The sequence below is a fragment of the Tenrec ecaudatus genome, chromosome 2 (assembly GCF_050624435.1).
Source record: "Tenrec ecaudatus isolate mTenEca1 chromosome 2, mTenEca1.hap1, whole genome shotgun sequence".
NCBI lineage: Eukaryota > Metazoa > Chordata > Mammalia > Afrosoricida > Tenrecidae > Tenrec > Tenrec ecaudatus.
In genome coordinates, this window is record NC_134531.1 from 174,439,855 (window position 1) to 174,449,747 (window position 9,893).

The following is a 9,893-nucleotide window of genomic DNA, read 5'->3' on the forward strand; positions in this document are numbered from 1 at the left end:
CCTCATTTATTTTCAGATTCTAAGGACAGACAAGTCAAGTTGCTTTATAATGAGCCATGATTCCTAAAAACAGAATTCTATTTTCATGAGCAATAATTATCAGTCCAGCTTGATAGTCAGTAAGGCTGGAAATGGCCTCAGTTAAGTGAATAGCTTTTTTGGACCAATGTATCACCAGAGATAAGGTGAAATTTCACAATGGAAATAAAATCATATTTTCTAAAAGTGCATACTTGTTCATTGAAAATGAAACAAAAATATTTCAAGGAGAAAGATAATTATACCTCCTAGATATTTCTAATGACATTTAGTATTGGAGCAAACATCATTCTGGAAGCCTCTCAATAACCTCTTTCTTTAAGGAATCAACTTATTTGGAAGCATATTCTCTTAAAACATGATTTGTGTTGTCACCTTTTAAACTGGGCACGCTGAAGTAAAGAGCACTGAGCTAGAATTCAAAGCCCACCACCTATTAGCTATGTAAACTTGAACTATGAAGTGCTTTCTTTAGCTTTCAATTACTTTATTTGCACAATGATGCTAGTAGGTTCTTCATCGTTTGTGTGGGTGCTATAAAGATCCTGTAAGATGCTTTATGTTTGCTAGTTATCATTAACTAGACTCCAGCACAGGGGCCCATGTGTGCAGCATGGGACTACTCAATCTTGTATCAAAGGCTGTGTTCTTTTGGAAACAGATCACTGTATCTGTCACCCAAGGCACCTCTGAGTGGGTTTGTGCTTCCAAATTCCTTTCTTTGTAAGTGCAGGGAAAGCGTGAATGCAGTGCCCCACTACCAGGAATCGTGCAGTTAAGTTTCTTACATTGGGGGAAATCGCAGGGGTTAGCACATCCGGAGTGCAATGGATAAGCCTCGCCCTGGGAAAACCACCTTCGTGATCATGGTCTCTCCCCTGCCAAGTAAATATTTGCACTCATAAATTCATGAGTAGTAGTTAAGTGTTTAACTATTTATGCCACTTAGGAAATACAATGCCAGAAATATTTAGGCATCTAAGAAAAAATTACAAATGTATTTTTCCATTGGATTGCAGCTGTTGATAATTTTCAAGACCTTGGTGCACAGAACACAAAGAGAAGGGGGAGAAATGGGGTCTCAAAATGTTCTATATGAAGCTGGTAATGCCATGAATTCAGCTACTCTTGCATCAGGGCTAATGAGAGCTACGGCTGACTTTGTTTTTAGATATTTTTGTAGTTCAGATGATTAAAATTATATGAAAAGCAATTCTCAACTAAAATTGATTACCTTATATTAGATAACTGTAGATGAATAATTTATCGAGCAAGATATTCGTCAAATTTTTATCTTAGTTTCTCTGCATTCATCATCTTAGTGAATACCTTCAACAATATTATGAGACATACTAGCCACATTTTATTAATTTATAATTAGCAAGTCTACATGAATTTTCCAAGGACCTACATATAATAATCTAAGGAATCCAGATATTCTAGTAGGCCTTGAAGATATCAATCATTGGAAAGCACTGACATGCCAGATTTTGGAACATCTGTATTTATTTTGAGAAATATTGTAAAAATGTAATATGAAGCTCAAAATACTGGCATAAAATTTTAGAAACCATTATCACACAAACTTTGTATAATATGAAGTGATTGTGTCTTGACTTATCTTTCAACCTTCACTTATGATGCAGCATTTCCATGACTCTAACTCTTCCCTAATGAATTCTGTGCTCTGTGATTTACACTCTCTCAAAGGAGAGTTTGAGCATCCATAAGGGACACAATTTGTATTCCTAAAAGAGTGGGCATTATTTTGAGGAACACTCTCAATCCCCAATATTCCTGCCATTTTCTTGCACCAAAAGAGTTTTGAATTTTCTTTCAACTTCTTCCTAATTAGTATGAGTGGTATTCCCGTGTCCTTTGAGAAAATTGTATTAAAATTATAGACTTTAGATTCTCAAAAATCAGTCAACATAACCTTCCAAGCTTTCTCACTGCCTGGAATTTCACTAGGCCTGCATATATTTTTGGAAGCCACTGTTTTCTTTGGATCTTGCTCTCTTCATCATATTGGTAAATTCAAGAATTGTCCACAGTTACTATTTACTCTATAAAATCATCTTTATTTGCCTCGATTTTGCTTAAAAGACCTATGAAAGATAAACCATGAGCTAGCTTATCTTTGCATAGCTTTGGAAATTATTGAGTTGAAAGTTTGTTAAATTTGAAAATGTTGAATTATGTGAGATATCAGTTATAAATGTACAGTGCTCTTTGTCCAGTATCTCAACTTCAGCTACAGATTATTCATTTGTAGGCATTGATAATTTTACCTCTCCCAGCTGCCCTTTGGAGCCTACCCAGCCCTCCTTAAAATGATTTTCCATGAAAAAATGAAGTTTTATGTGGGTCAGAATTTAAATGAACTTGTAAAACTTTAATGATTTATGATATCAACATGCATTTAAAAAATTACATTAGCCCTGACCTCACATTGATTCTTATTTACTTCACCAAATGTATCCACTTCTTTTTTTTAAAGACACCCTAATGGAATTTACAATAGTGAATTATTGAGGGGACCTATCTGTAGACATAAACAGATCAAACACAAACCCTACAGCCATGAAGTCATCTCTAAGACAGAATTTCTATAGGACAGAGTACTGACCCTTCTGAATTTCTGAGATTATAAATCTTCATAGGAGCAGAAAGCTCATTTTTCTCCAATAGAATACATGGTGGGGTAGGATGGCTGACTGGCCAATGTGACCAGGACTCCTTAACCATGATCAGAGAGACATGTTTAAAGATATCTTGTTCAGAATGAAGTAATTCATGTATGGACAGGAACTAGTAGCCATGCTTTTCTTACCATATTACTAAATGAGCAAAACAAATTCTACTTAAAATAAAGTTAACTCAGACTTGACAGGTTCCATCATTGCTTTTTTTAACCTGATGAAATACATGACTAATAGGATAGTAGACTGGAGGACTTTTGGACTTGTAACTTCCTCGAAATTATATATATATATATATATATATATATATATATATATATATATATATATATATATATATATATCTCCAAGTAAAATTCACAAGTCATAATTTAAGAGGGATATCCAGAAAAAAGTGAAAATTTTACACAATTATCATGAATAGAAAATTTCAAAAGGAAGCTCGAGAAGACAAAGCCTAAAATTATAACAAAGTGAGCAGGGATCTAGAATTAGAAAATCAAAATGGAACAGCATGCTCAGCATAAGTGAAACTAATGGAACTCAATAAAAAATATTCAAGCCTCAAATTGATATTCTGAAAGATTCTATAGGCAAAATACTGAAAGATGCAAGAAACATCAAGAGAAGATAGAAAGAATATACAGTCACTTACTCCAAAAACTAGTTGATAACCCACCATTTCAGGAGGTACCATATGAGCAAGACCAATAGTGATGAAGGAAGAAATTCAAACTTCTCCAACTGAATTAGCTAAAACCAAAGCTTAAGGGATTGATAGAACACCATATTTCAGAAAGCTGAAGAAACACTGGAAACACTCACTCTTCTATGCCAGGAAATTTGAAAGTCAGCTACTTGGCTAATTGACTGAAAGAGATCCATATTTATGCCCACCCCAAAGAAACAAGATCCAAGAGAATGCTCAAACTATTGAAATTTAGTTGAAGAACACCCAACAACAGTTTCAGCAATAAATTGACAGGAGCTGTCAAAAGTCCAGGTCAGATTCAGAAGGGGATGTAGAACAAGGTAGGTGATTGCTGATATCAGGTAGGTCTTGACTCAAATCACAGAACACCAGAAAGATGCTTACAAGTGTTTCATTAACTGTGCAAAGGAATTTGACTATGTGGACCATAATACACTGTCCATAACCTTTACAAGATTGGGAATTCCAGAACACTTCTGCGTTCTCATTCAGAAGTTGTCCATGGATCAAGAGACAGTCGTGTGAAGAGAATAAGGGGATACTGCATGATTTAAAATCAGGAAAAGTTTATGTCAGGGTTGTATCCTCCCACCATCCTAGTTCAATCTGTATGCAGCACAAATCATCAGAAACACTGGATTATATGGAGCAGAATATGGAATCAAGATTGGAGGAAGGTTTATTAATAACCTATAATATGCAGATGACACAACCCTCCTTGCTGAAAGCGAGGAGGAATTGAAGCACTTGCTGATGAAGATAAAATGCTCTAGCCTTCACTATGGATGGCAAATCAATATAAAGAAAGCCAACTACCTCCCAACTGGACCAATAAGTAAAAGGAGAGTTGGAGAAAAGGTTGACGGAGTCCAGGATTTTGTCTTTCTGGGATCCACAGTGGCCATGTAAGTAGTAGTCACAAGTAAAAAGGTGTCTTGAATTAGGCACATTTGCTGCACAAGACCTTTTTAAAGTATTGAAGAGCAAGTATGCTTCTTTAGAGATTAAATGTGCCTAACTCTCTATTGCATCAGAAGCTTGAGAAAGTTGGGCATTAAAAAAGGAAGCTCATAGACGAGTTGATGCATTTGAATTGTGGTGCTAGAAAAGAATTTTGAAAATGTCATGGACTGCTGAAAGAATAATCCAATCTCTATTGGAAGAAGTAAGGCCTGTGTGCTCCTTAGATGCAAGGTTGGCAAGACATCATCTTACATACTTTGGACATATTTCAGGAAAGACAAGTCCCTGGGCTTCATGTTGGATGGAATGGAAAGGTAGCAAAAAAGAGAAAGTCCCATGATGTGCTGGACTGACACAGTGGCTGAATCAATGGCCTCAGGCATAGGAATAATTGCGAGGATGACTCAGTACCAGACAGTGTTTTGTTCTGTTTGTATAGGGCTGCTATGGGTTGAGGCAGACTTGATGGCATCTAACAATGACAACATATATAACAATCGTACACACATATAAAATGCACTACATACTCCACCATAGATCACATGGAAGTTACAACACTTTGTAAGATTAGAAGGAAAATGAAAGGAAAATTCCATTTTAATTATAGGGGTTAAGGCACAGAGTCCATTAGTATTAGAAGAAAATCTAAAATCACTTACAATTCCAGTGTTCTCTCTAATTCGTCTTTTCTTTTTCTGTATTGGAGATAATTTTAAAGCATTTTGTAACCCTTTCACCTATATTGTGATAACTTGGAGCCAAGAGGCGATTAGCATAATATTTGTATTCTATACCTAAACTAAAGGAAATATCTGATTTGAGATACAACTTTGCACAGCTTAAATAGTTCTGCCTGAACTTAAATCCCAAATAAGATTCATGACAAAGTTCTAATCAGCTTTGGTACAGGCTGCCTGAATAAGGAACTTTTACTACTAACTTTGTAAGATGTATACTTGCAGTGTTTGAGTATTATTTTTTAGAAGAAAATAGAATGACTGCCTTCATCATTATGAATGATATTTGACTGTTGAAAGAAAATTTAATTAACTAATTCACAGTACAATCACTCTAAATTAATCAAGAATAGACAGACACTAATTCATAAGGGAAAAATCCATCAAGAGCAAGCCAAGTTAAACACTGTAGAATCATTAATATCCATTTCACAAGATTGACTGCCATTAGCTCTAGTCAGCCAACAGCCTGGCACAATTGCTTCTTCTTCTCCTTCTACTGGCCCATGGAAAAACATAGTTCAGTAATGTGCTTTCAAGCAACCTAATTTTCTTGTCATTAAGAGCCTGTGTGGATGGGCATGATGCATTGATATTTAAAATGTAAGTAAAGATTTACTAAAATAAAGAATTCGTCATTAAAATATTTAACCTTGAAATAGTTTTTATTTCGATAAAAAGGAACCAGTTTTTGTTGTTGCCTCCTTTAATCTGATTTTCTCAAGTTTATTAACTTAAAAAAGTACTGAGAAATACCTATCACTCTATAGTAGTAATGTGGTCCTTCCCACAATATTTGGTGAATAAATAAGAGTGTATTCATAATACATTATACCAAAATATGCCATTTTTTTCATCTCAAGACTTTATGTGAGAGGTAGCACATGCTCAAGAACCCATGGCAGTGAAGGAAGTTCAAGCTGGACTGAAAACATTATCTACACATAAGACTTCACGAATTGCTGACATATCAATTGAAATATTTCAACAAGCTCATGAAGCCCTGGAAGTACTCATTCATCTTTTCCAGTGTATTTGAATTTCATCTACTTGGTCAACTGTTTGGAAGACATTCATATTTGTTTCCATTCCAAAGAAAGGTGAACCAACAGAATGCACAAATTATAGAGTAATTTTTTTGCTATCATAAACAAGTCAACTTTAGGTGAAGGTCATCCAACAATGACTGTACAGAAAATTGACAGGGATTTCCTGAGGTTCAGCCCAGAATCAGATATCACCTTGAAAAAAGGAATTGTCATTGCTGATATCAGATGACTCTTGGCTCAAAGCAGAGAATACCAAAATAGTTTATTTGTGTTGTATTGACTATGCAGATGTATTTGATGGTGTGGATGATAACAAACTATGGATAACCCTGAGAAGGATAGGAAGTCTAGAAAACTTCCTTGTGCTCATTCAAAACTTAGAAATGATCAAGAAGTAATTATTGAACAGAACAAGGAAATAGTTCATGGTTGAAATCAGGAAAGGTGTGTGTCAATGTTTTAATCCCTCACCATGCTTAGTCAATCTCTAGGCTGAAGAAATCCTGTGAGAAGGTAGAGTCTATGAAATGGAATGCCGCACTAGGATTGGAGGAAGTCTTATTAACAACTTGCGCTCTGCAGATGACACAAGCTTGCTTGCTGAAAGTGAGGAGGACTTAAAAGAACTTGTTGAAAATAAAGGATTGAACACTTCTATGTGGATTAAAATTCAACGTAAAGAAAACCAAAGTCCTCAGGACATAACTAATAGGTTTCATCATGATAAATACAGAAGAGATTCAAATTGTCAAGGATTTAGTCTCAACTATATCCATGATCATTGCTCATGGAAGCCCCCATCAAGAGATCAAACAACACATTGTAGGAATAAATTTGCTGCATAAGACATCCTTAAAGTTGTAAAGCAAGGATGTTATTTTCAGGACTAAGGTGTGTCTGACCCAAGCCATGGTATTTTTGATTGCTTCATATACATGTGACAGTTGAACATTGAAGAAAGAAGACAGAAGAAATATTGATGTCTTTGAGTTATAGTGCTGGTCAAGAATATTGAAAGTATCATGGACTGACAGAAGAACAAAAATATGTCTTAAAGTACAACCAGAATGCTCCTCAGATGCAAGGATGATAAAGTTTTAATCTCATATTTGTTGAACATATCAGGAGAGACCAGGCCCTGGAGAAGAAAATCATGCAGGGTAAAATGTAGAGGCAGCAAAAAAAGAGGAAGGCCTTTGACAAGAGAATTCGCACTGTTGCTTCAACCATGGGTTTAAGCATAAGGAAATTAGAGGGTTACAGAGTTGAGGTTCAGGACCTGGACATGTTTCATTCTGTTATGCACCAGGTCATTGTTCACAGAAACTGACTTGACAGCACCTAACAACAGCAGCGACAAACGTTTAGTCACTGTGAATTCACTTTCTTTCTTTGATTCTCTGTTCTCTTATCTGTAAAATCTGGTGAATACATACCATATTGAGTGACAGAAAGATTCAAATGAGAAAATAGATGTGATATTTTGTAAAATATTTAGTAAACTAAGTTAAATTTTACGGACATAAAGCCTACTTTTAAATTCTGGTTCCTACATTTATCAGATATGAGTCTTTTTAAAATAGAATAATTGTTTTAGGATATGCAGTTTCTAAAATGATAACCATAACCCCTCAAATTAAAAAAAATAACTCCAGTAGGGCTACTGTCCTGATGACGTGTGGCTGGCTGAGATGCCTCCGCAGAACCGAGGCCGAGTGACCACCACGTCCCCTGTGGTCCTGCTCAAAGCCAGACTTGGTGGCACAACTCAGAAAAGATATCTATGGAATTCAGTGAGTGGTGATGGATCATGCAGTTCAAATAACTAAGTATCCAGAGCAGGCCAGAGATCCGGAGCATGGCAGCAAGGTGGTCAAACTTCCCTCCCCCCCCCACCACCCACACACACCTTGCATCCCCTTCCAAGCCCAAATATCAGAAAACAAAAAGAATTATGTACAAATTGTTTATCATTTCTCTGTACTGATCCTCAAAACAACCAAGACAATACCAGTTACCAAAAAATTAATAATAATGAAGAATAAAATTAGTATTCAACAATTTATTATTTTCACTAAGTTGTTACACTTTAACCCAGTGTGATATTTGATATTTGTAGACAGTATGGAATTCCTGTAGTAGAAAGTATATAATGTAATACAGGACATCTTTGATTAAATTAAAAAATATATAGCATGAAAGGTTTATGTGAGGAAATCTTAGCTATAAAATTGCTTAAAATTTAAGATTTTATAAACATGTCAAGTGTATGGAATATCTAATGTGCTGATGATCATTCAACAATGGTTTCAACAGTACATAGACAAGAAGATGTCAGGAATTCATGTCGAACTCAGAAGATATTATTGCTGACATGAGATGGATACTGGTTTTAAGCTGAAAATACCTGAAATAAGTTTGCTTGTGTTTTATTGATGATATAAAGGCATTCCATGGTGTGGATTATAACAAAGGATAGCATTGAGAAGAACAATGTTTTATTATGTTTATGTGGGATCTGTACATGGCCCAGGATACAGTCTTCCAATCAGAACAAGGGATACTGAGTGGCATAAAATCAAGGAAGGTATGCGGCAAGGCTGTATCCTTTCACCACACATATTCAATCTGTAGGCTGAACAAATAAAATGACAAACTGAATTATATGAAGAAGAATGTAGTATCAGGATTAGAGAAGATTTATTAACAATCTGTGAAGTGAAGACGGAAAACCTTGCTTGCTGATAAAGAGAAAAACTTGAAACCCTTTTGATGAAGACCATTGACTACAACCTTCAGTAGAGATTTCAACTCGGAATAAATAAAACCAAGAGGTTTGCAAATGGGTTAATAGATAACATTATGATAAAAGAAGAAAAGTTTGAAATAGTTACGCATTGCATCTAGTTTGGATTTCCAATCCAAGTTGTGTAGCCAAGTAATTTTGCTTTTGGAAAATAAGCTACAAAAGAACTCTTTAAAGTGTACAAGAGAAATGATGTCACTTTGAGGAAGAAGGGGCCTCTCATTTAAGTGGTGGTATTTTAACTACCTCAAATCTTTGTGAAAGTGGAATATTGAAGAAGCAAAACCAAAGAAGTGATGCATTGAGTTATGGTGTTGGTGAAGAATATTGAAAGTGCTGTCAACCACCAGAAACCAAAAAACAAAACAAAACACAAACCTCTCTTGGAAGATGTAGAGCCAAAGTGTTCCTTGGAAATGAAGGAGCAGAAACTTCATTCCATTTATTTTGGACTTGCTACCACATGTAGACCTGATACCAGGGGAGACCAGTCCCTGGGAAGAACATCATGCTTGCGAAAGTAGAGGAGCAGTGAAAACGAGGAAGATCATGAAAACAATGGATCCATCCAGTGGCTATAACAGTGGACTCAAGCACAATAACAATTTTGAGAATGGTGTTATAGCAGGCAGTTGTTCATTCTACTGTGCAGAGTGCAACTATGAGTCAAAATGAATTAAGAGCAGCTAACAACAGCATGCCCTAGAGTAGAGTGCATCAACGTTGCTATCGGGTGGCTTAATATCTGGTTTTATACTTAAATGGATAATGGAGTTGGGAGATGACGGATAGATAGGAAATGATAGCAATATATTTTATAAATATATAGACACATATTTGGATATACAACAACATGTGTTTATCATGCTCACATATATAAATCTA

The 9,893-nt window shown here is 35.5% G+C and overlaps 1 non-coding gene across 1 annotated transcript; it reads right to left on the bottom strand.

Annotated features, from left to right (window-relative positions):
• Positions 1–768: 768 nt before the first annotated feature.
• LOC142441751 (U1 spliceosomal RNA) lies at positions 769–932 on the bottom strand. The gene has a single exon (XR_012783099.1). It is a non-coding gene; the product is annotated as a U1 spliceosomal RNA (small nuclear RNA).
• Between the last annotated feature and the right edge of the window lie 8,961 nt (positions 933–9,893).